We start from the raw sequence: 8,435 nt of genomic DNA on the forward strand, positions 1-8,435 counted from the left end.
GAACCACATTCCAGCAATTTGTTACAAATTTCATGGTATTTGCATAATGATCAATTAATGAAAGCCACAACACAAGCTCCATGGTGCATTACTGGAAATAAATAAGTTCCACCTGACTGACAATTATCACATGACCTATTTAGGGGATATCCCTTGGAAAGACCCTGCACTGTAACACTTGAAGTGAAAACACTTGATACGTGATTTATATTATTATTGATGGCAGTCCATACGTCTTAAGAGAGAAGTATAATAATATTAAACACTAAAATACATTAAAGTACGAGTACCACATTGTAGAGCCATAACCAAGAACAAGTTCCACTTGACTGCCATAACCAAGAACAAGTTCCACTTGACTGACAATGATCACGTGGCCTATTTAGGTGAAATCTCTTGGAAAGTCCCTGTAACACCTCAAGTGAATACACGTGATACACGGTTTACATTGATTATTGATGGCAGTCCATGTCTTGAGAGGACTGAAACTGAATACTACTAAATATTTGTTATATTGTAACTGGATTTCAATGGAGCGGCAAAACGTACTTAACTGATTTGAAACTAAGATACGTAGAGTCTACACCGCTTGAAAAAGAGCATTAAATGGATATTAAAGAGTCGCCGGCGAGAATACTGATGTACTCAGCTCTCCGTGGAGGTTCAGTAACTAAAAGAGGATTGGAGGTTCAGTAACGAAACGAGGAGTGGAAGTTCAGTAACAAAAGTACTTAAGTTGCCATCATTACATTACAAACGTTATAGAGGTGACATGATTGCTGTCTACAATATGCTACAAGATAATAAGTACGATATAGACTATTCTGATTTTTTTACTTTTTCACCCATTACCCATACCAGAGGTCATACATTTAAGCTATTTAAATATTTTACAAGAACAGATGCCAGGAAATATTTTTTACAAGACAAGTTGTTGAACCATGGAATAATTTACCCCCAAGAAGTAGTATCTACATGTAATCCAAAACAGCCAAGCTGTAAAAAAAGTGTGCGGCCCTCAGAAAGGCTATGGTGAAAAAAGATGTGAAATCCAAGGTGGTGGCCAAGAAATGGCTGTGATGGTAGGTTAATGGTAAAAATTTTAATAATGACAATTCAGGTAAATTTTGTGAAGCGGCACAAAAATTCACCTGAATTGTCGTTATTAAAATTTTTACCATTAACCTACCATCACAGCCATTTCTTGGCCGCCACCTTGGATTTCACATCTTTTTTCACCATAGCCTTTCTGAGGGCCGCACACTTTTTTTACAGCTTGGCTGTTTTGGATTAGATTTCATTTCTTTTTGTATTTGTATACCCCAAAGCCGGCCTATGGCCAGCTTTGGGACTTTTTTAACCTATGTTTTTTTTCTTTACTACAGGAAGAAGAAAAGATGAAGTAAATGTACTTTAAATATTTTATCAGTAAATGTACAAATTATATATATAATACACATGTGACCGGATTTGCGAAAAGGGGCCTTCCACACACATCCAATTTGCCAACTTTGACAATTGATAACTTCAGATTGGAAAGAGTTATTGCCTTGAAATTTGGGCAGTGGTGATTTCTTTGCAGCTGAACTCTCTACATGGTGGTTTCTTTGTAGCTGAACTCTCTACAAGGTAATTTCTTCTAGCTGATCTCTCTACAGGGAGATTTGTTTGTAGCTGAACTATCTACAAGGTAACTTCTTCTAGCTGATCTCTCTACAGGGTGATTTGTTCGTAGCTGAATTCTGTACAGGTGATTTGTTTGCAGCTGAGCTCTTTACAAAATGGTTTCTTTGTAGCTGAACTCTCTACAAAGTAACTTCTTCTAACTGATCTTTCTACAGGGTGATTTGTTTGTAGCTGAACTACCTTCAGAGTAATTTCTTCTAGCTGATCTCTCTACAGCGTGATTTGTTTGTAGCTGAATTCTGTACAGGTGATTTGTTTGCAGCTGAGCTTTTTACAGAATGGTTTCTTTGTAGCTGAACTCTCTACAAGGTAACTTTTCTAGCTGATGTCTCTACAAGGTGACTAGTTTGTAGCTGAACTCTCTACATGGTGGTTTCTTTGTAACTGAACTTTCTACAAGGTGACTTCTTCTAGCTGATCTTTCAATAGGATGATTTGTTTGTAGCTTCATTCTCTACAAGGTAACTTCTTCTAGCTGATCTCTCTACAGGGAGATTTGTTTGTAGCTAAACTCTCTACAGGTGATTTGTTTGAAGCTGAACTTTCTAAATGATGGTTTGTTTGTAGCTGAACTCTCTACAAGTAAACTTCTTCTAGCTGATCTCTCTACAGGGTGATTTGTTTGTAGCTGAATTCTGTACAGGTGATTTGTTTGCAGCTGAGCTCTTTACAAAATGGTTTCTTTGTAGCTGAACTCTCTAAAAGGTAACTTCTTCTAACTGATCTCTCTATAGGGTGATTTGTTTGTAGCGTAACGATCTACAAGGTAACTTCTTCTAGCTGATCTCTCTACAGGGTGGTTTCTTTGTAGCTGAACTCTCTACATGGTGGTTTCTTTGTAGCTGAACTCTCTACAAGGTAATTTCTTCTAGCTGATCTCTCTACAGGGGGATCTGTTTGTAGCTGAACTATCTACAAAGTAACTTCTTCTAGCTAATCTTTCTACAGGGCAATTTGTTTGTGGCAGAATTTTATACAGGGTGATTTCTTTGCAGCTGAACTCTCTACATGGTGGTTTCTTTGTAGCTGAACTCTCTACAAGGTAACTTCTTCTAGCTGATCTCTCTATAGGGTGATTTGTTTGTAGCATAACGATCTACAAGGTAACTTCTTCTAGCTGATCTCTCTACAGGGTGGTTTCTTTGTAGCTGAACTCTCTACAAGGTAACTTCTTCTAGCTGATCTCTCTACAGGGTGATTTGTTTGTAGCTGAACGATCTACAAGGTAACTTCTTCTAGCTGATCTCTCTACAGGGTGGTTTCTTTGTAAGCTGAACTCTCTAAAAAGTAACTTCTTCTAACTGATCTTTCTACAGGGCAATTTGTTTGTGGCTGCATTTTCTACAGGGTGATTTCTTTGCAGCTGAACTCTCTACATGGTGGTTTCTTTGTAGCTGAACTCTCTACAAGGTAATTTCTTCTAGCTTATCTCTCTACAGGGCGATCTGTTTGTAGCTGAACTATCTACAAAGTAACTTCTTCTAACTAATCTTTCTACAGGGCAATTTGTTTGCGGCAGAATTTTATACAGGGTGATTTCTTTGCAGCTGAACTCTCTACATGGTGGTTTCAGCTGAACTCTCTACAAAGTAATTTCTTCTAGCTGATCTCTCTACAGGGTGATTTGTTTGTAGCTGAATTCTGTACAGGTGATTTGTTTGCAGCTGAGCTCTTTACAGAATGGTTTCTTTGTAGCTGAACTCTCTACAAGGTAATTTCTTCTAGCTGATCTCTCTACAGGGAGATCTGTTTGTAGCTGAACTATCTACAAGGTAACTTCTTCTAACTGATCTTTCTACAGGGCAATTTGTTTGTGGCAGAATTTTATACAGGGTGATTTCTTTGTAGCTGAACTCTCTACAAAGTAATTTCTTCTAGCTGATCTCTCTACAGGGTGATTTGTTTGTAGCTGAATTCTGTACAGGTGATTTGTTTGCAGCTGAGCTCTTTACAGAATGGTTTCTTTGTAGCTGAACTGTCTACAATGTAACTTTTCTAGCTGATGTCTCTATAAGGTGACTAGTTTGTAGCTGAACTCTCTACATGGTGGTTTCTTTGTAACTGAACTCTCTACAAGGTAACTTTTCTAGCTGATGTCTCTACAAGGTCATTTGTTGGTAGCTGAACTCTCTACAAGGTAACTTCTTCTAGCTGATCTCTCTACAGGGAGATTTGTTTGTAGCTGAACTCTCTACAGGTGATTTGTTTGAAGCTGAACTCTCTAAATGATGGTTTCTTTGTAGCTGAACTCTCTACAAGTAAACTTCTTCTAGCTGATCTCTCTACAGGGTGATTTGTTTGTAGCTGAACTATCTACAAGATAACTTCTTCTAGCTGATCTCTCTACATGGTGATTTGTTTGTAGCTGAATTCTGTATAGGTGATTTGTTTGCAGCTGAGCTCTTTAAATAATGGTTTCTTAGTAGCTGAACTCTCTCAAGGTAACTTCTTCTAGCTGACGTCTTTACAGGGGCATTAGTTTGTAGCTGAATTCTCTACATGGTGGTTTCTTTGTAACTGAACTCTCTACAAGGTAACTTTTTCTAGCTCATCTTTCTACAGGGTGATTTATATGTAGCTGAATTCTGTACAGGTGAATTGTTTGCAGCTGAGCTCTTTAAAGAATGGTTTCTTTGTAGCTGAACTCTCTACAAGGTAACTTTTCTAGCTGCTGTCTCTACAAGGTCACTAGTTTTGTAGCTGAGCTCTCTACATGGTGGTTTCTTTGTAACTGAACTCTCTACAATGTGACCTCTTCTAGCTGATCTTTCTACAGGGTGATTTGTTTGAATCTGAACTCTCTACAAGGTAACTTCTTCTAGATGATCTCTCTACAGGGAGATTTGTTTGTAGCTGAACTCTCTACATGATGGTTTCTTTGTAGCTGAACTCTCTGCAAAGTAACTTCTTCTATTAATCTCTCCACAGGGCGATTTGTTTGTAGCTGAACTCTCTACATGGTGGTTTCTTTGCAGCTGAACTCTACAAGGTGATTTTTTCTAGCTGAACTATCTCTTTCCATAGTTGCATGAACTCTCTACAAGGTAACTTCTTCTAGCTGATCTCTCTACAGGGTGACTTGTGTGTAGCTGATCTCTATATAGGTTACTTGTTTCTAGCTGATCTCTTGAATTCTCTTCTGGTGACTGCTCTATTAGGATGACTGCTCTATTAGAGTATCTCGATCTCGCACTTGCTACACCAAGTTGGATTTCGTGTTATAACTCCGTGGCTTTAAGTCTGATTCTTCTACACCATTGATGAGCCTTTCTAAGATGATTACTCTATCTGTACAACGATTTTTAAAGCATTACCCCAAGCGGTTTGTCTGGTAGGCGTGGCAAGCAGTCGTTTTTTTATTAGCTAATCTCGATTGCGTAATTGTTACACACTGTTGGTTTTTTCGTTGTATCTTCCTGTTTTTAGCTCGATTTCTTTCAAACCACAAAAGGTTTGAGGTTCAATAGTTAACCTATTCACCCACCGATTTTCAGCTTCTTCCCATACGCGGTTTACCCTGTAGGCGTGGCAACATATTGGTGTTATTTTTCGTGAATAATCGCTCATAACTCTTTGCCTGTTTATCGTATTCCAGCCAAAGTTGGTACCGAGATGCGCCCTTATATGTGCCAAATTTCAAGGCAATCGGATATGGCGTTCGAGTTTTATAGCAGTTTTTGTAAGTGCGACAAGAAAAAGAAAAATAAGAAGAAAAAAACGAAGAAACTGAGCCAATTTGTGAAGTCGCTTATCTCGGGAATGCGCAAAGCGATTTCGCTCAAATTTAGAATGTGGAGTGCTGCAGTTGGAGGGCATGTCCACAGCAAAAATCGTCTTGTTTCATCAAGGAAGCACAGAGCTACGGAGGTGCGAAATTGCGTTTTCTTTCTTCCTGTCAATATACTCACGGGTGTTACGCGCCGGCTTCTTGAGCGGGTTTTATGCACTAGTCAATTTCATGCCCCACCCCCGGGGGTGGTGGGGGAATACAGGGGATTTGACAAATCGTGGTGTCAAATTCCCACTACTGGGGCAAAATCGGCCCTCAAATCCCCACTATGTCCCCACCCCCTAGTAGGGGATTTGACAACACCTTAAGGATAAATGCATATTTCATGCATGCGACTAAAAATTAACTTGGTATACACCTGTAGCTAGTAAAATTATAGTGAGTACGATTTAATTGTTTAGAAATGCAACTACCGAAAATCGGTCAGTGAATTGGAGAACTGTCAATTGCCCCAGGGGTGGGGACAAGAAGCAATGTCAAATCCCCACTTGGGGTGTGGGGACGCCCGGGGGTGGGGGGTGGGGCTTGAAATTGACAAGTGCATTACTCTTTTCACCACCTTTCATAACCCTTACGTAATATTAAGCTCAAAAGCATCCAGACTTCCTACTGTAGTTGTTGCTCTCTCTCTTCGACTTTAGGGCACGCATCTAGTAGTTGCCTTGAGTAGTCAACTTTAGGAGATGCGTCCAGTAGTTGCCGCGAGTAGTAGACTTTAGGGGAAGCGTCCAGTAGTTTCCACGAGTAGTAGACTTTAGGGGAAGCATCTAGTAGTGTTAGCGTTAGGGTTAGAGTTCAGCTTTGGTTTCTTCTTCACCTTTGGGGTTAGGTTCTTCTTACTATATACAACTTATTTCGTTAGTCACATTTATAAGATACAAAAGAAGGGAATCAAGGGAGCTAGCAGCGGTAGCATAATTGGTAGCACACTGGACCATCACACTGGGATTCTGGGTTCGATCCCCCTTCAATACCGCACTTTTTTTTTGCCTTTTTGGTTCACGGTTTTTTGTCTAAGTTCTGTAGGGTTATGAACTAGGGTGAAAAGAGTGATACCCCTTCTTGGGTGGCACGATACACTACCGTGTGTCTTGATGTGCAGCATCAGTTGGTGATTTTAAGAAATTTATTTACCAGTATTCATCTAACACTATGTATAAATGTATGTAATTAGTCTACTTGTACTTTTTTACCTGTTGATCAGGTGTAACAGGCTGTTTAGCCTTATAAATTACCTGTAATAAATAATAGTAATGAAAGGAGGAGTGAAAAAAATGGGGCTAGTGTACAAAGTGCCACATCTATTCACACTGATTCACCGCGTGTATGCGATTGGTTTTTAGACTGTCAGATGTCTGCACTGACTGTTGCAAGCTTATTATTATTTATTACAGGTAATTTATAAGGCTAAACAGCCTGTTACACCTGATCAACAAGTAAAAAAGCACGAGTAGACTAATTACATTCATTTATACATAGTGTTAGATGAATACTGGTCAAACAATTTCTTAAAATCATCAACTGATGCTGCACATACTACTTTTTGGGGGTATATTATTCCATGGTTCAACAACAACAAGTGAGACCAAGCTGAAAACTTCTGTGATGGTACCAGCAGCAAATACCAATATTATTCCACTTGAAATTATATCTCGTGGATGGATTGTCAACAAGGTGTACTCGTACAGACCAAACAGCTTTCAGTATTGTCACTGTAGTGCCAATTTAGAAGTCCCAGAACTAGGTGAAAGACGTAAGATAATCTACATGATGTTTGTACAAAAAAATACTCTTTCACATTGCATACTGGTCTTTGAAACCTGTCTAATCAGGACACTGTGTAGTAAGGTCACTGCTGGGCCAACTTGTGAATCCTCAAACGTATTACCTCAAGGGTGTGATGAATTTTCAGGTCCTCTAATTTTGTATTACCTCAAGATGTGGTGAATTTTCAGTTCCCCAAATCTGTCATTTACATAAAAAGTGACAGATTTTTAGCTGTATTGTATTATTTTAATGCCCGCATGTCAATTTTACAGGTCCAGGGTACTTGGTCATAGCATGCGGTTCTCTTACTACATACATAACTTGGCTAGAGATGCTCTAACCTTGGCAACTAAGATCAAGGTTCGGGGGGGGGGGGGGGGGGGGGGTAAGTAAACAAAGGAATTTTATAATCTTATGTGTGTTCTTTAGTTCTCAATTGTCAAGTGTACGTGGACTGTACACCAAGTGTGCGTGGACTGTAGTAACATCAAGGATGTTGTGGAACTTCAGGTCAGTCTGTGTGTATACTAAGAAATTTTTGTACTACCTCAAGGGTGTGATGAATTTTGAGATCCCCAAATCTGTCATTTGTGTAAAAAGTGAGATTTTTAGCAGTATTGTATTTAATGCCCTGTCAATTTTACAGGTACAGGGTACTTGGTCATAGCATGTGGTTCTCTCACTAGCAGTGGTACATACGTAAAGATCAAGATTCGGGGGAGTAAGTTTATATAGACAGAGGAATTATATAATGTTATGTGTGTTCTTTAGTTCTCAATTGTCAAGTGTACGTGGACGATGAGGCCTGGTAACATCTAGGCATTATATCTCAGTTGATTACAATCTTCTGAATTTCCAGGATGAGGCATACAGTTGCGATGGGACTAAGTATCCCTTTTTATTGTCAGAATTTTATTGTTAATGTCACAAACAATTAATGTGATATGTTTTGTTATGTAACATGTGCATTAATTAAATGACATGCAAGACGAAAGCCACAATGGGAGTGACTACTTGCTGTTAGGGTGGGTAATGCTATGTAACAAGCTGGTTTGAGCACCACCAGAATGCATAAGTTATTTTAATACACCATGTGTGGTGTGGCAACAAGAATTATGCTTGGAACACCTTCTCTAGTGATGCTACGTTCTTGACACTTTCACACTTGTTTATAATACATCTGCCAATTATC

The 8,435-nt window shown here is 39.1% G+C and overlaps 1 long non-coding RNA gene across 3 annotated transcripts; it reads left to right on the plus strand.

The window, feature by feature from the left end:
- Nucleotides 1-442: 442 nt before the first annotated feature.
- On the plus strand, nucleotides 443-8,235 carry LOC136244528 (uncharacterized). Of its 3 annotated transcripts, XR_010695380.1 has the most exons (5): nucleotides 443-767; nucleotides 7,516-7,603; nucleotides 7,673-7,753; nucleotides 7,890-7,964; nucleotides 8,015-8,235. It is a non-coding gene; the product is annotated as an uncharacterized lncRNA (long non-coding RNA). The 3 variants fall into 3 exon arrangements; XR_010695381.1 differs by lacking the exon at nucleotides 7,516-7,603 and having other exon boundaries at nucleotides 443-727; XR_010695379.1 differs by lacking the exons at nucleotides 443-767; nucleotides 7,516-7,603 and having other exon boundaries at nucleotides 7,628-7,753.
- Nucleotides 8,236-8,435: the final 200 nt, after the last annotated feature.

This window comes from Dysidea avara, chromosome 2 (genome assembly GCF_963678975.1).
Source record: "Dysidea avara chromosome 2, odDysAvar1.4, whole genome shotgun sequence".
NCBI classification, from domain to species: domain Eukaryota; kingdom Metazoa; phylum Porifera; class Demospongiae; order Dictyoceratida; family Dysideidae; genus Dysidea; species Dysidea avara.